Source organism: Mandrillus leucophaeus, unplaced genomic scaffold, assembly GCF_000951045.1.
Source record: "Mandrillus leucophaeus isolate KB7577 unplaced genomic scaffold, Mleu.le_1.0 Scaffold835, whole genome shotgun sequence".
NCBI classification, from domain to species: domain Eukaryota; kingdom Metazoa; phylum Chordata; class Mammalia; order Primates; family Cercopithecidae; genus Mandrillus; species Mandrillus leucophaeus.
The window spans coordinates 290,823-317,764 of NW_012109086.1; the positions used below are offsets into that span (position 1 = coordinate 290,823).

Below are 26,942 nucleotides of genomic sequence, written 5' to 3' on the forward strand. Positions count from 1 at the left end.
CGCATCCGGGGTGCAGCGCGGAGGCAGGGCGAGGCCGGTCGGCTCTCGGGAGAGGGCTCACGGTGTGCAGCTCTCCAGCCTCTCGCCAGCTGTTTTTAAGCAGGTTTAGCCGTGCAGCTAGGTGTTGGTACTCTGCTAAGTAAAATGGAATATTCACGGTCTGCCCTCCAGCCACGCGAACGCAGCGCTGTTGAATTTGTGTGCGCTCCTTTAGCCTTGCTTGGTGGATGAGTTGGATTTCAGTGCATTTTCAATCAATGTGCGTGTACACTTAAGCACAAGGAGGGGTGGCTTTGTGCTGTCATCGAGGATTAGAAGTGTGATGAGACGCACCCAGCTCTGCCCTGTGCCCTAAATCTGGTCCTTTGCCGGTTAAAATCTTGCCTGGCTCGTCACCCCAAATTCTCTAAAGTCAACAGTACTTAATCTTTATTAAAAACAGCAGAATCACTCATGACTGTTTTGTGGCCTCTTTTTCTGACCTGTTCTCTTTGTTTCTCCACCATTGCTGTTAGGCAAGAAGGTGTATTATTACATTGTATTTTTTTGTATCTTCCTACCCATTTCAGCGCCACAATAGCTTCCACTTTGATGAGCATTACTTATTTGTTGCTCTAGAATAGAGAAAACAAGATTTTTTTTTTTTTAATTAGGATTGGTTGGGGGCAAAGCAGCGTTTAAACAGTGTTTATTCAATATGGGGTTTTTAGAAAGTAACTTTGCTAGGTTTATTTATTTAGGAGACAGGTTTTCTGGTTGCCCAGGCTGGAGTGCAGTGGCGCGATCTTGGCTCACTGCAGACACGACCTCCTGGGCTCAAGGTCCTGCTTCAGCCTCCCTAGTAACTGGGACTACAGGCAGGCACCACCACGCCTGGCTGATTTTTCTACTTTTTGTAGAAACGGGGTTTCATCATGTTGCCCAAGATGGTTTCGAACTCCTGAACTCAAGCAATCCTACCGCCGCAGCATCCCTGAGTGCTGGGATTGCAGGCGTGAGCCCCCGTGCTCGGTCTTTAGGTTTCCTTTTATAATAAATTGAGGTGAAATTGACAGAGAATGAACCATTTAAAAGTGAACACGGGCGCCTAGTGGAAGGTTTACATTTTTTGTTTGTTTTGGATCAAGACAAATGGCTTGTGCCTTCTCCTGCCCCGTAAGCTCTCACTGTTTGCTGTGCTGTTACATGTTTTTCAAGGCAAGATTGTTCTGCTTTTCAAAGAAGCCATTTTTAGTTTTTCTAATGTTTTGTAGCTTGCTCCACCACATATTAATGTGTGCATCATATATTGTATATCTGAATGTAATTGAGTATATATTTTAGAAAAGGCAAGGTTCCTGTCTTCAAGGGGGGCTCCGAATGGTTTTTACTTAGAGGTTATGGACGTATAAAGGGTAGCACAATTCAAAATAATCCCAGCTTGATTGGCACTACACTCAGTTTCTGCTTGCCTGTTTTGTTTTTCCTTCTAGTTTTAAGAATAATGCGTGATCATTGCAGAAAACATAAAATTTAAGCCGGGTGCAGTGGCTCATGCCTGTAATCCCAGCACTTTGGGAGGCCGAGGCGGGGAGATCACCTGAGGTCCAGGAGTTCGAGACTAGCCTGGCCAACATGGTGAAAGCCCGTCTCTACTAAAAATACAAAAATTAGACGGACATGGTGGCAGGCGCCTGTAATCCCAGCTAGCTACTGGGGAGGCTGAGGCGGGAGAATCACTTGAACCAGGGAGGCGGAGTTTGCAGTGAGCCGAGATCAGGCCATTGCACTCTAGCCTGGGCAACAAGAGTGAAACTCTGTCTCGAAAAAAAAAAAAAAAAAAATTCAGAAGCAGAGTGAAAAAAAACAAAACCCATAATTACCCAGAGATAATCCTTCCTGATACTTTGGTGTATTTCAAGTTAGTTTTCTGTGTGTGTGTGTATAAAATGTTTGTACAAACGACATAATCTTGCTTTAGTATCTAGTTTTTAAAACAAAACGTAAATAGGTGTCTAAAGACTTTGCTGATGATTTGGCACTTTCATCACTTCCATTATTTGAAGGGGGCATCATGAAGTCCGCTGAACTAAAAGAATGATAATATTTTGATTTCTTGTAACTTTTTAAAAGCATAATCTAATTGATAGGGATAGGTTTCTGGGTAACAAACATAATTCATCAAAGGGCTGAGAACTACTGAGCTGTAATTTTGGTTTCCTCAATTTTTCATTTTAAGCACTGGTAAACACCTGGTAACCGCGTAATTATATCTGGTAAAAAGAAACTTAAACATCCTGTTGTTGCGGTGTTTGAGTTGTTCAGTTTGTTTTAAACTTGAACGCTGATGTACTTTGACCTATTGCCACTAAAATACATAGTCTTCTCCCATCACACCCCACCCCAGATAGTGTAGCCACACCCAGTCCAGCAATTTGTTTTTCACAAGCAGAATTTATTGTCTACTATTTTAACTTATCATAGGTACTTTAATAGATCAACGAAGCAGAATTTGATCTGGTGTCTAGAAAGAACCAGTCGGTTAAAAAGAAACATTTGCTACAACCAATTCTTTGGAGAATGATCTCACTCAAATTCTCCTGGTGGATGGGGTAGGGGCAGGAGGCTGAGAGGGGAGCTTTTTGTGACTTATTTTGGCCCACATTGGTGACACTTATCTCTTCCCTGTTCTAGCGTTAAACTGTTTGCATGGTTTAGTTGAATCACTGCTTAAGAATATCTGGCCTCTTTTCTATTCTTAATGTTATAACACAGTCGGGTGTGGTGGCTCACACCTGTAATCCCAGTACTCTGGGAGGCCAAGGCAGGCAGATTGCTTGAGTCCAGGAGTTCGAGAACAGTCTGGCCAACATAGCAAAACTCTACCTCTACTAAAAACAAAAAAGTTAGCCAGGTGTGGTGGCCCATAGCTGTAGTCTCAGCTACTCAGGAGGATGAGGTGGGAGAATCACCTGAGCCCAGGAAGTCGTGGCTGCAGTGAGCCGAGATTGTGCCACTGCACTCCAGCCTGGGCAACCAGAGTGAGACCCTGTCTCAAAAAAAAAAAAAAAAAAAGTCATTACCCATTTCAAGACTTGTGTGGAGCACTCTGGACATTTCTGTCCACCTTCCAAAATTTTTCTGTGCCTTTCCATTGACCATCCTTATGTAGATTTTAAATTTCTGTTGTAGAAAGCACCTGAAGGTAGGCTCTTCTGTAACTTGAAACAGTTTAGGGAATGGGGAGGGGGTGAGGAAATGGAGTGGAAAGAGGGAAGAAGGTTTGGGTAACCCTAAGTACAGTTAAGCAAGACTAGTTAAAATGTGGTGAAAACAATTATAAAATCAATAGTGCACAATACTTTTAGAACCTTAGATTGCTAAAAGGTTACTGTCTGGTAATATAGTCTGTTATTGTTTGCTCTTCATTTTTTAAACTCTCGTTTATTGCAAACATGAGAATATTGGAGACAAATGCTCCTCCCCCTCCCTTTTTTTTTTTTAAACCCACGTCCTTCACTTTCACTGATGGTAAAGTTGTGCTCCACAGCTTCTTTCCTGCTGTGATTTCTAGAAATCAGATCCCTTAGACCTGTGTTGTCCTGTCCAGTAGCCATCTGTGGCTTTGAGCACTTGAAATATGGCTAGTGCTGTGAAGTGTGAAATATGTACACTCAGATTTTGAGATTTAGTAGAAAAGAATAAAATCTTTCGATTTATAAAATATTGATTAAATGTTGAAATGACAATATGTTGGATAGACTGGGTAAAATACAATATACTATTATAATTAATTTCACCTGTTTCTACTTTTAAACCATGTGTATACTAGAACATTTTAAATTGTGTATGTGGCTTGCATATTTCTTTGAACAGTGCAGCCTTGGTCAGCTGGGGGGGGGGTGTTCGCAGATGGCATTAAGATGGTAGTATTTTTTGGTTTCTATAATTTGAATGAATAGATACTGCTAATATGTAGATGTCTGTTTTTTTAGTGCTTATGATAGCTCTCACAAAAGCATGATTATTATTTTGAAGAATATCTTAATCTCAAAACCACTTCCAGATAATTGAGTTAACTGTTACTGAATTAATGTGTTCAATGGATCATTTGAACTTAAAATAATAAAATGACATCAGTAAGCACAAAATCCATTAAAAAAAAGTTGAACTAAGCATAATCAGCTAAATTTTCCCAAACTTGGTGTGTTACTTATGCATTGATTTTTATAATTTACCATTTTTCAGATGTTTAAGAGAAACCTGAAATTGGAAACATTGAGTATATATTTTTTTCTCCTGTGATTTAGAAAAAAACCACAATACTTTGATTCTAAAGGTGGAAGAAACCGTTTGGACCAGCTCCTGAAAGAACTGTCTCTTTTTTTTTCTTTTCTTTTTTTTTGAGACAGGCCCTCATTCGGTCACCCATGCTGGAGTGCGGTGGCACCCATAGCTCACTGCAGCTTTGACCTCCCAGGCTCAAGTGATCCTCCCACCTTGGCCTCCCGAGTAGCTGGGAGTACAGGTGTGCACCGCCATGCCTGGCTAATTTTTGTGTTTTTTATAGAGACAGACTCTTGCCACGTTGCCCAGGCTGGTCTGGAACTCCTGTGGCTCAAGCGATCCACCCATCTCTGCCTCCCAAAGTGCAGGGATTACCGGTGTGAGCCACTGCACCCAGCCGGGAGAATTGTCCTTTTAAATACAGTTGGAGAAACATAACCTACACATAAAATCCATATTTTTTTACTTCCATGTTTGCAAACGTTGACAGTTTTGCCCTAACCTGCCTTGGTGGATGCCTCTCCCTGTACTACCCTGTACGGAGGTTTGCTGGGGCGTAGTACTCACAGCGTGGCCTCGGGCAAAGAGGTTCGCTGCTGTGCTCGGCTTGCTGGCTGTGATCTTGGGCAAGTTACTTCTGTAAGCCTTGGTTTGCTTATCAAATCTTTCAACTAGTTTCTTAATTATTACTAGGGATAATAACAGTCATCAACGTCATAGACTCTGAGTAAGGATGCCTGTTGATCACTCACCACAGCTGTACAAATGGCTCAATAACAAAGCACACAGTTCTAAATGGTTCAAAAATTGTTTATCTCTTTTGGAACCCCCACTTCAGCCAAACTGGTCCTCCCACTGTTCCTTAAATATTCGGGATTTTCTCTCTGTGCTGTCATGCCTTCGTTTCCCAAGTGGAATGTTTCTTCCTCTCTGCTCTCCTTCCTCTCCTCTCCTAGTTCTGCCCGCCAGAATCCTGTCCATCCTTCTCGAGCAGTGACTGCAAAACTGTTTTTAAAGGACCGGGTAGTAAATGTTTTTGGCTTTGTGGGCCATATGGTCTCTGTCGAAACAGTTCCCCTCTGCTGTGGCATCTGAAAGCATGGCTGTGTTCCAAGAAACTATTTTGGACCTTAAATTTCAATTAATATAACTTTCCTGTGTCAGGAAATATTCTTCTTCTTTTGAGACTTTTCAAATATTTTAAAATGTAACAACCATTCTTAGCTCACAGGCTGCACAAAAACGTGTCTGCTGCCTGCGGGCTGTGGCTCGCCATCCCCTGTACCAGAGCAAGCTGAACCCACACCGCCCTTGTTGAAGTGTCGAGACCATCTCTTTTGAAAGTAATCCTTTTTGTCTCTGAAGGTCCTGCAGGATTTTGTACTGCTTTATAGTAACAGTAACATTTATTCAGTGCTTACGTTGTATTGTACTCCAATTATTTGTGCTTATTTCTTGCTTCCCAGATTTTAAATTTCTGGAAGCTACAGGTGAAATTTAGCCCCCTCGTATAGAATGCAGTATAAAGGAGTGCCTTTTACTTACTGGATTCTGAAATGTTTTGAGGGATAACTGAGTGAGTTAAAATACTTGAAGTTGTTTGTAAAGTTTTCCTCCCTTTTTTTTGGCTTTTTTTCTTTTTCTTTTTTTTGTTTTTGAGACAGAGGCCCGCTATGTTACCCAGGCTGGAGTGCAGTGGCGTGATCTCGGCTCACGGCAACTTCTGCCTCCTGGATTCCAGCGATTCTCCTGCCTCAGCCTCCCAAGTAGCTGGGATTACAGGAGCCTGCCACCACACCTGGCTAATTTTTGTATTTTTAGTAGTGACGGGGTTTCACCATGTTGGCCAGGCTGATCTTGAACTCCTGACCTCAGCTGATCTGCCTGCCTCAGCCTCCCAAAGTGCTGGAGTTACAGGCATGCGCTACCGCCCCCGCCCCCCCCCCTTTTTTTGTCAAGATTCTTATTTTTGTATGCAAATTCTACCATTTTCTCAGAATTGCTTGAAGATTTTGAGGTAAATTTATTGGGGGTTATTTTCAGTCTTTCCACAAACCATGATTACAGGCAGTCTTAATAGAATGTCCTTCTAATAGGGACTAGCTGTCACTCCTGTAACTAATTATTGCTCTTTATTTGACTTTTTAACTGTCCTCTCCAAGACACTTGTTTACGTTTAGTCCTTAACACAGACTATTGACAGAACCGTGTCCACTTTTGCAAAGGAGAGAAAGTAGGTAGAGGGTCAGGGAGTTAAGCAAGGATGAGAGAGGGGTCAGAGCGCATGGGAGTAAAGGGTCTGGCTCCTCAGCCCCAGGCAGGGGCATGTATATTAATAAGGTTTCAGTCTCTTCCATCATGTATTCATTTTCTCCTTCATTCTTTTTCTCTTGAAGTTGATGAATTGAAAATTATGCTGGACTGTGTAAGTACTTCATCACTTGGTAAATATAAGGACCCATGCATGGTAATGTTTGGACACCACTTTATGTGACATGCAAGTTCTCTCAAGTACCGTGGAAGTGAGATACTACATTACTACAAAACAGTAATTCTAGAATTAAAATGAAATTGTGTCATAGTAATTGGACTTTGATGAACTTTGTTTCATTTAAACATTTTAAGAAAATTTATGTTGGCTGGACGCAGTGGCTTACGCCTGTAATCCCAGCACTTTGGGAGGCCGAGGCGGGCGGATCACGAGGTCAGGAGATCGAGACCATCCTGGCTAACGCGGTGAAACCCCTCTCTACTGAAAATACAAAAAAAAAAAAATTTAGCCGGGTGTGGTGGAGGGCGCCTGTGGCCCCAGCTATTCGAGAGGCTGAGGCAGGAGAATGGCGTGAACCCGGGAGGTGGAGATTGCAGTGAGCTGAGATTGCGCCACTGCACTCCAGCCTGGGCATCAGAGTGAGACTCTGTCTCAAAAAAAAAGAAAGTTTATGTTAACTTTTTAATATTTTTTTATTTTTTTTAGAGATAGTGTCTCACTGTGTTGCCCAGGCTAGTCTCCAACTCCTGGGTTCAAGCCACCCTCCCGTCTCAGCCAACCAAGTAGCTGGGGTTACAGGTGCAAACCACGATCACCAGTTTATATTCTTTTTTTTCTCTTTCTTTTTTTTTTTTTGAGGCAGAGTTGTGCTTTGTCACCCAGGCTTGAGTGCAGTGGTGCGATCTTGGCTCACTGCAACCTCTGCCTTCTGGGTTCAAGCAATTCTCCCTGCCCCAGCCTCCTGAGTAGCTGGGATTACAGGCGCCCACCACCACGCCCGGCTAATTTTTGTATTTTTTTAGTAGAGACGGGGTTTTACTATGTTGGCCAGGCTGGTCTCGAACTCCTGACCTCAGGTCTCGAGACCAGGCTGGTCTCGAACTCCTGACCACCCACCTTGGCCTCCCAAAGTGCTGGGATTACAGGTGTGAGCCACTGCACCCAGCCCCAGTTTATTTTGATACTTACATATACTTATCCCAAGCTCTAGGTATCTCACCAAAAAATTATGTCATACGTCATTTAAAAAATATATTTTTTCAGATTTATGATTTTAAATAGTTATAAACTATGACAGATATAGAAAATTCTAAAACTTTATTGAGTGGCTTTAAATAAAACCTAAATAAATAAAGAGCACAATGGCTGAAGGAATGGAAGATTCAATATTGTAAATGTGTCAATTTTCGGGAAACTGATTTATAGATCTAATGTAATCCCACATTTAAAAAAGTTAAGACAAGCTAATTCTAAAACATTTGCTAAGGCCCAAGAAAAGGCAAAACACTTTTGAAAAAGAAAAGTTAGGAAAACTTCTCTATCTCAAGAAGAGATATAATAATTAAGATAGTGTTGGGCCAGGCGCGGTGGCTCATGCCTGTAATCCTAGCACTTTGGGAGGCCGAGGCGGGCCAATCACAAGGTCAGGAGACCAAGACCATCCTGGCTAACACAGTGAAACCCCATCTCTACTAAAAATATAAAAAATTAGCCGGGCGTGGTGGGGGCGCGCCTGTAGTCCTAGCTATTCGGAAGGCTGAGGCAGGAGAATGGCCTGAACCCGCGAGGCAGAGCTTGCAGTAAGCCGAGATTGCACTGCTGCACTCCAGCCTGGGCGACAGAGCGAGATTCCGTCTCAAAAACAAAAACAAAAACAAAAGATAGTGTAATATTGGCATTGGATAGGCTAATAATGATAGACCAATAGAACAGCATATGGAGTCCAGACACAGTATCCTGCATAGCCAGACACTTGATTTGTGACCTGGAGGCATGGCAGAAAGGCAGGCAAAACAATAACACTTTTAGAATTAACACAGGAGAAGATACTCATGACCTCAGTATAGAGGAGCATTTCTTAAACAAGATGCTACAGGCACTAATAGATAGAATAATGGGCAAAAGTCTTGAACAGGCACTTCAGAAAAGGAAAAATCCAAATGTCTAATAAACATGAAAAGGTGTTCAACCATGTTGATAATCAAGGAAATGCAAATTTCAGCCACAGTGCCAGAATACTGTACACCTCAATTAAAGTGGGATGTTGAACAGTAGGGACTTTCATAGATGACTGGTACAGATATAAATTCGTATGACTAGTTTGGAAACAGTATTATCAAGAAAGTTCAAAACATGCGTACTCTAATGCCCATCAGTTCCAGTATTAGAGAAACGCATATGCCTGAGAGAACTAGAAAAAGTATTTGGAGTAATTTATTTGCATGATGCTGATTCAGTTAATATTTCAGGACTGCTATGTCGTGTTCTGAACACACAGGTAGCTTTGTTTCTGGAACAACGGTGAATACATGTTATTTATGTTTTCCTTCTCTGCTGAATGTTTAAATATTCCATCCAATGTCTTCTTCAGTTCCTAAAACAATGCTGGAAACGGAATAGGCATTTAATAAGTATTCTTGTGTTTTAAAAAATTGTTTGAATTTTTACAATGGGAGCCCTTCATCACGGCTTTGTAGTTACCTCAACTCTGGCCGCTGAGTAGTTCGCTCGATTAAATTTGTTTGTGGGTGTAGTGAATTACAACGTTCTTTGGTTCCCTTGAGATCAAGTCTAACCTGGTGATTGCGTCATCTGGTGGGAGAGCAAGGCTACAACAGCAGGTGGAAACCATGCTCGGCGAGGTCCTGGCCACTTTGCCCAGGTTGAAAGCTGTTGTGGCAAAGAGGGGAAAGAGCTTCAAGCTTTGTAGTGAAAGAAACCTGGGCTTAAATTCTACTTGTCAGCACTGTGACCTTGGAGAAGTAATCATTCTTGGTTGTGGTGAGGGTTAACTGAGATCAGGTATTTAAAGGATGTCTGACAGTGCCTGGTATGGGATAGGTGCTCCGTAAATGCCTGTAGCTGTAATTATTACTGTTCCACTAGCTGTTTACTTAAGTAACATTGAATTTCCACAGAATGCATTTCGAATCAGGTGGACCATGATTAGACTGATTTTTAAAATAAAGAGCTGCATCTGTTAAAGGATTCTAATTTTGTGGTAATTCCTTCAGGGAATTTGCAAATGAAGCTAACATGTTGTAGGAACACCTGAGTGAAATGGTCTGGTTAAGTGTTTACAAAGAATAGTTATGGCTAAGATTTCTAAACAGGAATGCTGCTATTTTGTGTCTCTTGTGGAAGAAAATGCTAATCACATAGTTTTTATTTTTGTATTTTTTTTTTTTTTTTGAGACAGAGTCTTACTCTGTCACCCAGGCTGGAGTGCAATGGCGTGATCTTGACTCACCGCAACCTCTGCCTCCTGGGTTTAAGCGATTCTCTGACTCTCCTGTCTCAGCTCCCCGAGTAGCTGGGATTACAGGTGCGTGCGCCACCAGGCTGGTTACTTTTTTTTTTTGAGATGGAGTCTTGCTCTGTCACTAGGCTGGAGTGCAGTGGTGCGATACCGGATCACTGCAACCTCTACCTCCCAGGTTCAAGCAATTCTCCTGTCTCAGCTTCCTGAGTAGCCGGATTACAGGCACGGGCCACCACACCCAGCTGATTTTTGTATTTTTAGCAGAGATGGGGTTTCACCATATTGGCCAGGCTGGTCTCAAACTCCTGACCTCAGGTGATCTGCCTGCCTAGGTCTCCCAAAGTGTTGGGATTACAGGTGGGAGATACTGCGCCCAGCTGCTAATCACATAGTTTTAAAATTTTATCAGTTTTAAGTTGAACTTTACATATGTTGTGGTGAAATACATCAGTTAAGAGAGAATCCAAGCCTGCAGTTAAGAATGATCTACTCCCAAAACAATTGTTTAATAATGAAAATGTATTAAAATGTCTTTTAATCGAGAATAAGTCTTTTCTGGATGAGACACCTTCATGATCTAAAACAGCCTGTGGTCCTCACAATTTAAATAATTATTAACATTTGCATTACACTCTATACTATTGAGCTATATTGTAACAGACATTATCCCACTTTATGTTAGCAGTGAGCCTGTGATTTGCTTGCCTTCAAATCCTTTTTCCACTTCAAGAAATGCCTCAGCTAGCGGAAGGTGACTTTGAATCCTAGACCAGCGAACATAGTCCTACGGTGGTGGTTTGATTAAGATGGAGGAGGTTGAAATTTGGTAGCTTGTAGGTCTTAATTGTATGCCAGTGAGACAGAGTTTTTATGAAGGCAGTAAAATGTCAATATGTTGTCTATCTGAGCTCACTGTCTTTAATAAAATACTTATTTTTCTACCATCTGTGTTTCATATTTAAAGGTATGAGAATTTGAAAATGAAAAAAAGTGGGGACCCGGGCATAGTGGCTCATGCCTGTAAATCCCAGCACTTTGGGAGGCTGAAGTGGGAGGATCACTTTGAGGCCAGGAGTTAGAGACCAGCCTAGGCAACATAGCTAGACCCCCGTCTCTACAAAATAATAACAATAAAAACAGGTGAGGACGCCATTAACATGTTTACAGGGGTGTGAATTGGATGTAAAGGGAATTACTTCAAACCAGTACGGTATCAATTTGCTTTTTTTTTTTTTTTTTCTGGAGACAAAGTCTCACTTTGCCGCCCAGGCTGGAATGCAGTGGCGCCATCTCTGCTCACTGCGACTTCTACCTCCCAGGTTCGAGTGATTCTTGTGCCTCACCCTCCCGAATAGCTGGGATTACAGGCATGCACCACCACGGCTGGCTAATTTTTGGTATTTTTGATACAGATGGGGTTTCACCATATTGCTGAGGCTGGTCTCGAACTCCTGATGTCAGGTGATCTACCTGCCTCAGCCTTCCGAGATGCTGGGAATACAGGCATGAGCCACCGTGCCTGGCCTGAGTTTTCTTCTTAATCTTGTGTCTGAGTCATGGTTCAGTCTATTTGAACTAAAGACTGTATGTTTCAGGAGTTGTAGAGTGAACGAGTAGTTACACTGTTTTATATTACATATTGTAGTGTTAAATTATGAAAATTATTCTCTAGAATGATTTTCCTCTAAGCAATTTTAATACGTTAAAAAGTTTTCCCTAGTTAAAACATGTTAAAGCACACGGGTTTATTGAGGAAACAGCCTACTACTTAAGATTGTGCCTCTATACATTAACCAGGAGTTTATCCTAACAACTTGGGTTTGTGATTTGTTGAGTCATAAGTACCAACCAGAACCATCTGTAAGGAAAGCTTTTCAGGCCGCGTAAGACCCACCTGAAAGTCTCCTACTTAATTACTGCACTGGCTAATTCAACAAAAGAGCTTGATATATGGGGGCCAAATAGTGTTGGGTGCATGGGTGAAGCTGGGTCTTACATTGTATCTGTACCCCCCACCAGCTGTCTTGTGACTGAATACTGCTGTTCAGAAGGGAGCTGGAGGATGTGTGCTTGAAGCTTTCTAAATTCATTATTCATAGCTGAGAAACATGCATGCTCAATGATTTTTTTTTTTTTACCTCCCAGAGACAGGGTCTTGCTGTTGCCCAGGTTGGAGTGCAGTGGCATGATCACGGCTCACTGCAACCTCGAACTCCTGGGCTTAAAGCGATCATCCTGCCTCAGCCTCCCAAAGTGCTGGGATTACAGATGTGAGCCACTGCGCGGGCCTGGAATTTGTCTCTCACCTAGCTTTCTATGTTATTCTGGTACAACCAGTTCATGAAGTGTGGGAACTGTAGACCAATTGAATAAAGTTTAAATTATCCTACTTCCTCTGTGGTCTTGTATAGCCCCATCCTTACTACTTTTTGAGGCTTGTCTCTCCCATAGTTACTGGTACCTAAGCATCCCCTCAATTTCTCTTGCCTCTGGAACTTTCTAGAAAGTTTGCATTGACTTAACCACTCATCTTTTTTTTTTTTTTTTCCTAAGAACAGCTTTATTGAAATACAATTTACATACTGTGCAATTCACTTATTTAAAGTGTACATGGTTCAGCCAAGTGCAGTGGTTCACGGCTGTAATCCCAGCACTTTGGGAGGCCGAGGCAGGTGAATCGCTTGAACCCAGGAGTTTGAGACCAGCCTGGGTAACATGGCGAAACCCCATCTCTACCCAGAATACAAAAATTGCCAGTCTCATAACCTGGTCTCAAATAAATAAATAGATAAAAATTTAAAAATACAGTGTACAATTCAATGGCTTTAATACATGCAAAGAGTTGTGCAGCTGTCACTCACCACAATCAATTTTAGAACACTTTTATAACCTCCAAAAGAAACCCTGAACCATTTAGCTGTCACCATTAATTCTTCTATCTCCTCCTAAGCCCTAGGCAACCACTGTTTATTTTTTTGTGTCTGTTAATTTGCTTGTTCTGCAAATTAATATTTCATATAATATTTTACATAAATAGAATTGTTCAATGTGTATTTTTTTGTGACTAGCTTCTTTCACTTAGCATAATGTTTTCATGGTTCATCCATGTTGTAGCATGTTCCAGTTCTTCATTCCTTTTTATGGTCAAATAATATTCCATTAAATGGATATACCACATTTTGTTTATCAGTTGATGGGTATTTGGATCGTTTCCATTTTTTAGCTATTATGAATAATGCAACAGTGAGCATTCATGTACAAGTCTTTTAGGGACATACACTTTTATTTCTCTTGGGTTTATTACACCTTGATGAGGAATTGCTGAGTCATTTGGTGTGTCTATGTTTAGCCTTCTGTGGAATTGCTGGGCTGTTTTCCATATTGGCAGCAGTGTTTTACATTCTCACCAGTAGTGTATGAGGGTTCCAGTTTCTCCTCATCCTTACCCACACTGGTTTTTACCTGTTGCCCTATCAGAATTTTGAATGAAATTGAAAAGATGAAAATGCACTACAAAAATAAGCATAATAGAATATAGAGTATCATTAATAAAGGCAGTTTTGTGTGGTTTGTTGACATGGCATGAAGACTGTTGTCTTTATTGTTTGGAGCTCGCTAAACAATAAAGGATATAGATTAATATTTTGCTGAAATTGAGGCCATAAAAGTATTATTCTGAAGCTACAGTATGCTTCAGAATTTTTCTTAGTTGGGCAAACCTTTCCTGTTAGTGGAGAGTTTATGATCTGTGTGATTTGAATTTCAGGTACGTTTTGCCTACACAATAGCAGACAAGAATCTGAGGTGCTTATTTTCATTTGGCTCTTCTCATTCCTTTTAACCCTGGGAATGAACATGAATTGATGGGAGAATTAGTAAGTATATGTTAATAAACACAAAAACAACAACAATGAGCGTTTTTGAGTGTTCCTGTGGGCCAGGTGTGGGTTTTCATTTGCACAGTGTATTTCATTTATTTCATAGTTCTACCTTAGGGAACTGGAACTATTGGTCCTGCTGTAACCATGCTATAGATGAAGTCATGATGGCTTGAGAAGTAACTTCACTCACCTGGGTCATGGAGCTGTAGCTGGCAGCCGAGGAGCCTCAATCCAGGCCCCTGACCCTAGAGATCTGTGGTCCTCCACTCAAAGTCACGCAGCAGGCTTGGCGTGGTGGCTCACACAGTTTGGGAGACCTAGGCAGGTGGATCGCTTGAGCCCAGGAGTTCGAGACCAGCCCGGCCAACATGGCAAAATCCCGTGTCTACTAAAAATACAAAAAAATTTAGCCAGGCGTGGTGTTGCATGCCTGTGGTCCCAGCTACTCGTGTTTCTGAGGTTCAGTTGCTTGAACCTGGGAGGCAGAGGTTGAAAGTGAACCAAGATTGTGTCACTGCACTCCAACCTGGGTGACAGAGTGAGACCCTGTCTCAAAAAAAAAAACCCAAAGCAAACCAAATTCATGCAGCAGCGCTAGAAGTGGGGAAGAGGAAGTTTGGTCAGTAGCAGGCTGCTAGAAGGTCATGTTAAGGCACCAGCTATGCCATAAGGACTTGCCACAGCCCAGTACACAAGGCAGCACTATATGTGATTTCCAGCCATTCTTGTTGCCATCCTAAGCCTCTGCCCCCTCTGTTAACTAATACGGGTTGGAGGCACAGGGTGAGGAGATCTACCTTCTTGTCCTAGAACCACATACCCCAGACTCTGCCATGCCACCATGAGCCTGCTATTAGCCACCATGAGCCCAGCACCTCTGTGTACAGTAAGAACGGAAGCATTGGGACTAATCTTGCAGCATTGGTGTGGGAGGGCCACAGCTCATGAATATGAAAATATTCAGAGACTATATATGAACCTCAAGATCTGTACCTTGGGTTATAAGAATTGGACTTATTAAAGAATTTCTTTTATTACTATATATATGTATATACATATATATATATTTTTAAGACAGGGTTTGGCTCTGTCCCCCAGGCTGGAGTGCAGTGGCTCAATCTCGGTTCACTGCAAACTGCTTCCCAGGCTCAAGTGATCCTCTCACCTCAGCCTCCTGAGTAGCTGGAACTACAGATGCATGCCACCACACATGGCTAATTTTTTGTAGAGACAGGGTTTTGCCCCATTGACCAGGCTGGTCTCAAACTCCTGAGCTCAAGCAGTCCTCCCGCTTCGGCCTCCCAAAGTGCTGGGGTTACAGGCATGAGCCACTGTGCCCTGCCCAATACCATATTTGGCTTATAGTGTATTCTTTGCATTCACAAAGACTGGCTTTGATTTTGTGTGGCTTGGGAGCAGTTGAGTTCCATGTGCCTTGCCAGTTGTATTGTACTAGATCATGTCATCTGTCAATTGCATTTCCCCCCGTAGTGCTGTTTTTCTTTTCAGCTCATTAAAATTCAGTTATAAACATTGAGATATATATACATATCTATATATGTATGTATACATACACACACCTGCTTTCTTAGCTGTGGAAGCAGTTAAATACCATTATTTTTAATGGCAATACTTTTTTTTTGTTTATGAGAGTTCATCCTAAGAGGGTTTTGGGAAGTAACAAATTACCTTCTAAGCAGAAGACTGCACTATATTCCTTCCAGATGGCCTCCTGGGCCAGTCACGGCTCCAGGTGCTGGGGACACTCCCTCATCAGCTCCAGTGAGGTGATGCTCCTGCAGCAGCCTTCCAGCGGGAGGACAGGTGGTGCACACATACTGAACTTGCCTAACTGATGGTAAATGCTTTGCAGAGTATTACAGCAGAATCCCATGAGAAAGGATGATCAGAAAAGCCTACTGAGGAGGTAGCATTGACCCTGAGATCTGGATAATGAGGAGGAGGTAGGTGGTGGACAGTGGCGGAGAAAGCATTCCCACAGAGGAGATGGCTGTTGCCACTTTAAAGGCTGGGCAAGCAGAAGGAGAGTATGAAGCCAAAAACAAGAAGGAGGACCCAGGAGAGAACCCAGCAGCGCGACCTGTGGAGGTCAAGCCACCAGAAGAGGTTGCGGAGGCGTTGCCTGGGAGATGGGAGGAAAATCGGGAAGGCGTAGTATCGGGAATGAAGGGAAGAGATTTGCAGACGGTGTGAGCGCCATGTGAGGACAGGGAGGATGAGAGCTGTGGGGAGTGCTGGATTTTGCAGTAGACGCTCTAGAATGTGCCATCTCAGGGAGTCGTGGGGATGGAAGCCCAAGTGGGGTGGGCCGAGGCCGAGGCAGGGAGGGGACAGTGAGGCCGTGGGGCTGGACTGCAGGCCACGCTGCAGAGTCTCAGTGTGTGTGGGGAAGAGCAGAGAGATGGCCGGTAGGTGAGCAGGAACGCGGGCTCAAGGGAAGGTTTTGTGTAATACAAAGATTTTGTTAAAATATAAGTCTAGATAAGTGCACACTTTTTTATTCTAATAAAGATAGATTCTAGCACTTGCTAGCTGGTGCGCAGAGAAGGCCCGGAGGGTCCCAGAAGGCCTGGCGCCAGCCACCCAGGGGAAAGGCCGCCTCCACTGGGCCAGTGTGGTGAGGACAGGGTGCTGACGTGCGAGCTGAGGGAATACCTGCCTGAGGGGCTCTCTTTTCCCAGGGGAGTGTGAGGCATCAGCTGGAGTCGGGATGGTGGTGGGGAAGCCTAAGGGGAAAGAGGCGGGAAAGGAGTAGTCCTTTTTGGAGACAAGAATCCAAAGTTAATTCCAAGGCAGAATAGGGTGGGAGCCAATGTTGAGTGCTCCTTTGAGATCAGTGGCCCTGAATTTAAAGGGAGACCTGGCAGCATCCACGTAGGGTTCCCTCCAGTGTGGCTATGGCACAGAGTCAGTGAGAGGAAAGTGGTCACGGGAGGGTCACATAACGGCGGACTTCGGAATCTATTTCAATAACAATGTTTATGTTGCTTTCCTCTAGGCTACCTTGAAGAGTATGTTCTTCCTATAGTTTAGCCTAGTGCCATACTCAGGAAGTGGGAACGAAGGTCTCTTCAGTTTCACTTCTTTCAGTTAGTCTATTCTATCCTAAACCTTCTCCTCTGCTGTATACACTAAGCTAACTCTGGAAAAATTAGCTCACTAGGAATGAACAATTACAGTGTAATATTTTGTCAAAATAAAAATAGATTTTTAGATCAGGCGTGGGGGCTCATGCTTGTAATCCCAGCCCTTTGGGAGGCAGAGGCAGGTAGATCACCAGAGGTCAGGAGTTTGAGACCAGTCTGGCCAATAAGGCGAAACCTCTTCCCTACTAAAAATACAAAAACAGCCAGGTGAGGTGGTGGGCACCTGTAATCCCAGCTACTCAGGAGGCTGAGGCAGGAGAATCACTTGAGCCCAGGAGGCGGAGTGCAGTGAGCTGAGATTGGACCACTGCACTCCAGTCTGTGTGTACACACACACACACGTACACACACACATTTTTTTGAGACAAGGTCTTGCTCTGTTGCTCAGGGTGAGTGCAGTGGCACCATCACAGCTCACTGCAACCTTGACCTCTCAGGCTGAAGCAATCCTCCTACCTCAGCCTCCGGAGTAGCTGGGATCACAGGCACTTGTCACCACACCCAGCTAAATTTTTGTATTTTTTATAGAGACGGGGTTTTGTTATCTTGCCCAGTCTGGTTTCGAACTCCTAAGGTCAAGTGATCCACCAGCCTCGGCCTCTAAAAGTGTTGGAATTATAACTGTAAGCCACTGCGCCGGCCATATTTTATAATTTTTTTATGAGGATAAAAAAGAAAATTTCCATCAGGGGAATATTTATTTATTAATTATACTTTTTTTGAGATGGAGTTTAGCTTTTGTTGCCTAGGCTAGAGTGCAATGGTGCAATCTCGGCTCACTGCAACCTTTGCCTCCCAGGTTCAAGCAATTCTCTTGGCTCGGCCTTCTGAGTAGCTGGGATTACAGGCACCCGCCGCCATGCCTGGCTAATTTTTGTATTTTTAGTAGAGATGGAGTTTTGCCATGTTGACCAGACTGGTCTTGAACTCCTGACCTCAAGTGATCCACTCACCTCGGCCTCCCAAAGTGCTGGGATTGCAGTCGTGAGCCACTGCACCTGGCCCATCAGGGGAATATTTAAATAAATGATTGGCACATCTATCACGTTGAAAGCAATAAGATTACTGCAGATACTTTCAGTATCTGAAAAGGTGTCCACAGCTTACTGTTAAGTTAAAGTATATTTCTATATATAAGTTAACGGAAAAAAAAGTATGGTTACATTTCTCCATGAGTACATTTGTGTATAAAGACAGCTAGTTTATGTGTGTTGTGTTTATACATGATAGATCAGTGGAAAGACAGACACTAAAACGTCAGCCATGGCAATATCTAGGGAATGGGTTGGGGTGGGAGAGAGGGTAACTTTTACTGTTTATTTCAAATAATTCTGTACCGTCAGAATTTTTCCCCGATTCACTGTTTGTTTGTTTGTTTGTTTGTTTTTAGCATACTTACAGGTATGTACAACCATCATCACAAACAATTTTGATACATTTTCATCACCTGAAAAAGAAACAGCATAGCCCGGCCACGGTGGCTCACGCCTGTAATTCTAGCACTTTGGGAGGCCCAGGCAGGCGGATCACCTGAGGTCAGGAGTTCGAGACCAGCCTGACCAACATGGTGAAACCCTGTCTGCACTGAAAATACAGAATTAGCTGGGTGTGGTGGTGCATGCCTGTAATCCCAGCTACTCAGGAGGCTGAGGCAGGAGAATCACTCGAACCTGGGTGGCGGAGGTTGCAGTGAGCCAAGATTGCGCTACTGCACTTCAGCCTGGGCAACAAGAGTGAAACTCTGTCTCAAAAAAAAAAAAAAAAAGAAAAAGAAAAATAAATGTCATACCCTTTAGCTGTCTCTCCATCTTCCCATCCTCTCCTGACCCTAAGAAATCACTAATCTACTTCCTGTCTTTATAGATTTCCCTGGTTTGGACTTTAAAAATATAGTATGTGGTCTTTTATGACTGGCTTCTTTCACTTAGCATAATGTTTCAAAGTTCAGTTATGTTGTAGCATGGATCAATACTTTGTTCCTTTGTTGTGGTCGAATAATAAATATTCCATTGTATGGATATACCACATTTTGTTTATGCATTTGTCCACTAATGCAGCAGTCCCCAACCAGGGACTTGTTTTGTGGGAGACAATTTTTCCATGGACAAGGGGTTGGGGGTGGTTTTGGGATGAAGCTGAGAATCTAATGCCTCAGATCATCAGGCATTAGATTCTCAAAAGGAGTGAGCACCTTGATCCCTCACGTGCACGGTTCACAACAGGGTTCCTGCTTCTGTGAGAGTCCAATGCTGCCGTTGTCCTAACAGGCCACAGGACTGGTACCTGTGTGCGGCCCGGGGGTCTGAGACCCCTGCATTAATGCACACTTGGGCTGTTTCCACCTTTTGGCGATGATGAGTAACACTACTGTAAACTTTGTGTCTAAGTCTTCGTGTGCATCCATGTTTTCCTTTCTCTAGGGTCTGTGCCTAGCAGTGGAATTGCTTGGTCATATGGTAACTATGATGTTTAATTGTTCTGGGAACTGCCAGCTTGTTTTCCAAAGTGGTTGCACCCTTTACATTCCTGCCAGCAGCCTACGAGGGCTGTGATCTCAGCACATCCTGTCCACACTTACCTTTTTGATTCAAACCACCCTAGTGAGTGTAAAGTGGTATCTCATTATGGCTTTAATTTACATTTTCCTGGCAACTAGATTCCACTAGGAAGTAAAATCAACACAGTTTTAGTTAGGGGACATACGCCTAAGGAACTGAAGGTGGGAAGGGGCTGCTGAGAGCCAGAGAAGCCTGCAGAGCTCCAGGCGATCCTCCTGGTAGGGCGGAGGAGGTAAAGGATGGGGCGTGAAGGGCTGTGAAGGCAGTTAGAACAGGAGGGGCAGAATCCGAGGCCAGGAAGGGATGGGGACGTGAGCCTCAAGTCCAGCACTGGTTTCTCCTTGAGGGCTTTGCTTACCAGGCTGTGCTGGTCAAAAAAAGAAGTCAAAACACAGTGGGATAGAAGAGGGGATTTTCAGTAGTTTCAAGTTGCTGGGGGGACAGAAACTGGAGTAGAAGACCTGCCAGGGAGGGGAGCCCTAGGATGCACCTCACAGTCTCCCCTGCAACCCTGGAAGGTCACACCCTGGAGCCGACTGAGTCTCACAGTCAGAAACCAGCCTCAGGTGAGCTCCGGACTGCGCTGCTCTGCCCTCTGCAGCCCACCAGAGGCTGGGTGGATCCTGGGGAGAGGGCGCAGGAGCTTCTGGGTGCTAGTGGAGTTCTGCTCCTCGAGCCAGAGGCGTTTCCTCTGAGAGCGGCCCTCAGGTCAGACGCTTAGGATTTGTGCCATTTTTCTGCAGGGGCGTGATGCACTCTGGCGCTGTGAGGTTCCCACCTGCTGTCTTGTGAGGATAGAACACAGGACCCCTGACAGATTTCTTTGTGAAATTGCCTTCACATTTTACCAGCCAACCAGCTGCTACTCTTTATAAAAAGAAAAAGGCAAACATCAAGGTTTATCATCCTTTAGAACTCACACTGAATGTTGGTTCCTTTTAAACTCTGAAGGATTTTCATGTAGGATTGTCAGGCTGGGACCCCCAATAAGTGTCTCAGCCTCATGTTTCTTCTGTCTGAGTGAGTGGCAGGAGCCCCTTTGAAGGGGCCCTCATGCATCACTAACAAACTCTCAAATGGAATGGGAGGATCGGGCTTTGTTTTTTTGGTACATGAAAGGTCTTAATTGAATTAGGGAAAAGTCCACATTTCTTGGGTGAACATGAAGAAGGATTTGCTCGCGTGCCTCCTTTGAGGCATGAAGAAAGGGGTGCCACACCCTGATGGGAAACCTGAGCTGATCGTCTCTGCAGCCCTTTGTGCACAAGGAAAGTAGGAAGCATTATTGCCTGGTGTGAAGATTTCTACATGGGAAGTGGCAGGTCAAAGGGACACCACATGGAGAGGGAGAAGCAGGCGGAGGTCACCGTCTCAGACCTGCCCGAGGCTTCACTGCTGGGCTTGTTTCTGTCATCCTGTGTTTTCTCACCTGGTTGGTTTGTTCTGAAGCCTCCAAACCTTAGTTCAGTTCTCTTCTGGTTATGCAGTATCTTCCTTGATGACAACCAGAGACAGGTCAGGAAAGTTTCTTTAGGACATGCTACACACTAGGTTTTAGATTGTAACAGATAGCTCAGTCTCATATCAGAAGCACGACTTTCTCTGAAATGTATCTGCCATTGCTCACCCAGTTTCTGAAGGCTTTTCTGGAGTTTTTTCCAAATGGCTTAAACTCACATCATCTGGAGGAGTCCTCCTGTGCCTTGGAGCTTCCAGAGCTCCATCGTGTGCCTCACGGCCCACACTTGAAACAACTGGTCAATGTGAGTGGCCCCTAGACATGCCTGGAGTGCCCTGGCATTATCACAGCCTCATTTCTTTTATCTTTACCTTCAGGCCTCTCTGTTTATGTAGAAATATGCCACATCCATAATGCCTTAACCGAAAAGCAAAACAATTTTGTTTGGAACCTAATCAGAGACTTAACAGCTTTTCTTTTAAAAAAAAAAATTGTTGAAATCCTTTATGAAAGCCTGGTTTCCCTGGTTTCTTTCTTTTTTTCTTTTTTCTTTTTTTTTAAAGACAGGATCTCTCGCTCTGTCGCCCAGGCTGGAGTGCAGTGCTGTGATCTCACTGTACTCACTGCAACCTCAACCTTCCAGGCTCAAACGATCCTCCCACTTCAGCCTCCCGGCTTAGCTGGGATAACAGGTGCACACCACCATGCCTGCCTAATTTTTTGCATTTTCTGTAGAAGTGGGTTTTCCCCATGTTGTCCAGGCTGGCTTTGAGCTCCTGGGCTCAAGCCATTCACCCTCTTCATGTTCCCAAAGTGCTGGGATTATGGGCATGAGCCATCATGCCCAGCCTCCCTGCTTCTTTACTTCGGTTCCTCAGGCATATTTCCCCTAACTATAGGTGTGTTTAGTTTACTTCCTAGTGGAATAAAATAAAAATATTTTAGGCTGGGTGCGGTGGCTCACGCCTGTAATCCCAGCACTTTGGGAGGCCAAGGCGCGCACATCATGAGGTCAGGAGTTCGAGACCATCCTGGCCAACATGGTGAAACCCCGTCTCTACTAAAAATACAAAAATTAGCTGGGCGTGGTGGTGGGCGCCTGGAATCCCAGCTACTGCTGAACCAGGGAGTCAGAGATTGCAGTGAGCCAAGATTGCGCCACTGCACTCAGGCCTGGCGACAGAGGGAGACTCCATTTCAAAATATGTGTGTGTGTGTGTGTGTGTGTGTGTGTGTATTTCAGTCATGTTACTCTGCTCCAATTTCTAGGTTTTAGTCGCTCTTTAGCTGGGGTCATAGTGGTGCGATAAGAGGGGCACCGTGCTCTGTCTGCTCCAGGGACTCAGGCTGGCCAGGCCCTGGACAGTGGAATGAGCAAGTGACATTGCTGTCTTCTTCCTCTGTAAGATGTGGAGAAGAAGCCCACCTTGGCTCCGTCACGCGGTGGGGGTGGGGGGCACGTGAAACAGCCTCTGGGAGGGCTCGTGGAACGAACCTTGCTAGGCAAGGTGAAGGGAGTTGTGTTTTTCATAACTAGTCATTTTTGTTTTTTCTCAGGAGTGCTAATGGTTGGTTGTTAATCTTTTAAAATTTGAGAAACGTGATGAAGGATTTGGGCTTCCCCATCTCATATGGGGAATTTGTGCTGGAATTTGTATTATTTTGTTATTTGTTCATCACTAATTCTGCTGCCAGTTTCTATTCACCATTTAGAACTAAGTCCATTATTTTTTCTTTTCTTCTGAGTTCTAAAATTATTTGTTCCAGAAATCAGTTAAATGGAAACTCTCTCCTATTATGTTCATTCCAAATGAATGAACATAATAGAAGCTCTTTATTTTCATTCTTCTTGGTCTGATTTTGCAGCTCCATGGTTTAATGTGACACCTCTCAGTCATGTGGTCATCAGCAGCTGCTCGACGTAGAGCACTAGTTTATGGTTCTGTACTACCACTTCTTTTCTGAACATAAGTTTTAAACAACTTCATTGAGTTGTCATGGGCATTAAATGGACTGAACTGATGAATGTTGGCTGCTTAGACCAGGGCCTAGCACGCGGTAAGCACTCAGTTCATGCTGGCTGTCCTCACATCCCGTCTCTCGGATGGTCCTGTACCCACTCTCTTCCCCTTGGCCATGCTTGGGAGCACAGGGCAACAGCCTTTGCTTGATGGTGGGTTCTAGTTGGCCAGTGGGGTACGGAGTTTCACAAATCTTGTATAAAAAGCATGGAGCGACACCCAAGGTGAATCAGGGGCCAGAGATCCAAGAAGTAAACCTAGAATTGGAGCCTCAGAGTTTATGGCTTAGGAAACCAGGGGGTGGGGAAAAAGAGGAGCAGCTGGAATAGGTCCACAGGATGGTCTGTGCTGATCAGGCCTTGAACAGGAAGGGACCCATGTGTGAACTGGACAGGACCTTCCAGGTAACCCTCTAGTTGCTCTGCTTCCCTTCACCCTGAGAAACCTTAGATGTACCATGCGTGGATGAGGTACTGTAGGAGACCGAATATCACTGCCTTTTCCCATGACCCCACCTCTAGTACAACTAAATACACCAGCTTAGGAAGTGGGATAGTGAGACTGGGGTTTGAGAGCACATTGGCAACAACAGCAGTCACTGCTATTGATTGTTCACCTCCTATGCGCCAGGCACCTTGGAAGGCACTTGGTGTAGCCACCCTGTTCCAGGAGCAGTGACTGGCTCCCAGCAGTTCCAGAGGGTGTGGGTTGGAGACCAGCTTCGCCGACCTGAGCTGGGAGAGATTGCAGTGGTGGCAGGAAGGGAATGGTGTCAGTGTGGCTGGGCAGAGGAAGGGCCAGTGGGAGGCAGGGTTTGCCTTGAATGTAGGCAGTAGTGGCCCTGGGGTGGCAAGGGTTTATTCATTGTCATGATGGGAAAGGTGAAGTGAAGTCCCGTTCCCACCATGGGGCAGTGGGATGGTGATTACTACCAGGGCCATCTCCAGCAGTTTTTATTTACATTTTTTATAGCAGTAAAATGTATACATAAAGTGAAATTTACCATTTAACCACTTTTAGGTGTAAAATTTGTTTTGTTTTTTGTGTTTTGAGATGGAGATTCGCTCCTGTTACCCAGGCTGGAGTGCAATGGCGCGATCCTAGCTCACTGCAACCTCCGCCTCCCCAGGTTTAAGCGATTCTCCTGCCTCAGCCTCGCAAGTAATTGGGACTACAGGTGCCCGCCACCACGCCTGGCTAACTTTTGTATTTTTAGTAGAGATAAGGTTTCACTGTGTTGGCCAGGCTGGTCTCAAACTCCTGACCTCAGGTGATTCACCCACCTCGGCCTCCCAAAGTGCTGGGATTACAGGCCTACGTGTAAAATTTAGTGGCATTAAGTACATTCACATTGTTGTGCAACCATCACCACCATCCGTTTTCCAAAGTCTTTCACCCCAAGGAAACTCCATCCCCATTGAACAATAACTCCCTGTTCCCTGCCCAGGCCCCTGGTAACCACTCTTCTACGTTGTGTCTCTGGAGTTGCCTATTCCAGGTACCTCATATAAGTGGAGCCATACAATACTTGCCCTTTTGTGTCTGGCTTATTTCACTTTGCATAATGTCCTCAAGGTTCCTCCCTGTTGAAGCATATGCCAGAATTCCCTGCCTTCTTAAGGCTGAATAATATTCCACTGTATGTACAGACCACATTTTGTTGACCCATTCCTCAATGGATGGGCGCTGTTGGCATTAAGAGCAGCATAGTGGGCACTTTATTGAGGTGCCGTTCGTGTCTTCAGGCATCTGAGAATGGTGCGCGCCCAGCAAGTGTCCCCATATCCTTGTCCTCAGATGTAACTGTGGAGTGGATTTCAACCCGGGAGATCTTTCTCATGGGAGTGATCTTCTAGACTGTTCCACTCTCACTTCTAATTCCTATCTAGTTAGCACAGAACAATCTGATTCATGTTTTCTCTTTTCTTTAGTTTTTCTGTTTCCCTCCCCCTCACCTTCTACTTATTCTGTTGACTGTTTATCCAGTTCTTTCTTTCTTAGACTCCTCCCCACTCCCACTCCATTTATTCCTCTTGTCCTCTCAGGTCATTTCCTCTAAATGCTCTCTTCTGGAATACTCTCTTTTCCTTCTGTTTTTCCATTACTTTCCTCTCTTTTCTTCTCTTGCCTTTTGTATTCCTTTCTTTCCCCTAGTTAGTTTCTTCTTGCTCTGCCATTTAAAATTTGTGTCTCAGAAATGACCCTGGTCATTATTTCTTTCATGTAACATGTATAAGTGCTTACCATAGTGTAGCCTCTGTTCTCAGCACTTTGCAAATATTATATCATTGAGTCCTGTTTACACCTGTATGAGGGTGATACGTTCTTGTCTCCATATTACAGGTGGTAGAGTTGAGTCACAGAGAGGCTGGGCAATTCGTACCAGCTCAGCTGCTGGTGAGCTGGAGGCGGGGCTGGAAGCCGGGCTGGGTGGCTCCAGTGGGTGCCTGGCCCCTCCACTCTGCACTGCTGAGCGTGCTGGGAATGCAGGATGCCAGAATGCCTTGTGCTGTGCTCAAGGCGGAGGAACGTTGTAGTTCAAAGTCAAATCAAACATAGTGAGTTCTTGTCCCACCTAGCTCCAAAATGTTTAGAATTTTGGATGCAAGTCTTCTGGATACAAGTCTCATCTTTATACCTACGTAAGAGTCTTATCGGTGTTTTATCTTACACTGTTCAGTCTTCTGTTTCTTCAAGTACCATGATTTTTTAAAAAATCATTTCATCTCAATTATAGAGCTGAAAAGATACTTTGATGAGCTTATTTCACAAAGAGGTAACTGGTTTGTCTAAATGCATTTAGTTTTGTTTCCTTGCTTTTTTTAATCACCGACATTGTAACAGATGATTGCTTAAATTTTTATTTTATTTCAGCTTAATTTATTTCAATTTAATTATAAGTTAATATGCTTTTCTATTATTCTGGGAATCAAAAGATGGTGTGTAACATAGTTTTAAAGGGAGTATACATTCAAAATGCCATCAAATAAATTACAATGTGCATTTGGAATTTAACCTATATCGAAGTTGTCTTTTGTCTTGTGCCCGTTCTTGCTGGGAAGGTTCTAGCTTGGTGCCTCTTACCTCATTGGTTTTCTTACCTCATTCATTGCCACCTAGCTTAATTCACTGTTTTCGGTTCACAGACCTTGAACATTTGCATAGAACAGACATTACTTAATTTTTGCCACTTTTTACCCTAGCCGGTTGCTAATTTGGGCCTTCCTGTGACACTGCTTTTCTCCTTCGTTACTCTGCGTCAAGCTTTTCTTTGATGTATGGTTGTTACGCAGAGCTTTTATAATCTCCTAGGATTATTCTAAAATTCTCAAAGTGGGTATTTTGTAATGAGCTAATTTGTATCCTAGAACTTTTATCTTAGACAAAAAGAAAGAAAGAAAAAATAGAAATAAAGGAAGAAAGAGAAAGGCACTAAAAAAGTGAAAAACATTTTTGTAACAAGGAGGGAGGGCTCGTCTCTTGCCAGGAGACCACCCTTCAGAGGCCTGGCATGAGTTTCCCGTCCAGATCACTGCCCTCTCGAATCTCACTAACTCTTAAGCAAAGGTTGCTGACTTTGCTGGACTATTGTGATGGCTGGTAAAACACTTTTCCTTGACTTGGGCTACAGAGCGCAAGACTGTTTCTCTAAGCGGGCAGTCAAGGGCCACAGTCTTAAAGAAACAAAGACAAAGCTAAGATAAACAGTGTCCTGCAGAATCAGGAATCTCTCGTTGAAGACTCCTCTAAATCCTTTCCGTGGTCAGTCCTGTGGCCACAGTGTGACCTAGGGCTAAGAGTGTTGGAAGTCTCAGCCTCTGATTCTGGTGTTGCCAT

General features: G+C 43.9%; 1 protein-coding gene across 1 annotated transcript in view; it reads left to right on the top strand.

The window, feature by feature from the left end:
- Positions 1 to 26,942, top strand: part of PRDM10 (PR domain containing 10) — a 128,723-nt gene that overhangs the window by 969 nt on the left and 100,812 nt on the right. The gene's annotated exons all lie outside the window — the stretch shown is intronic.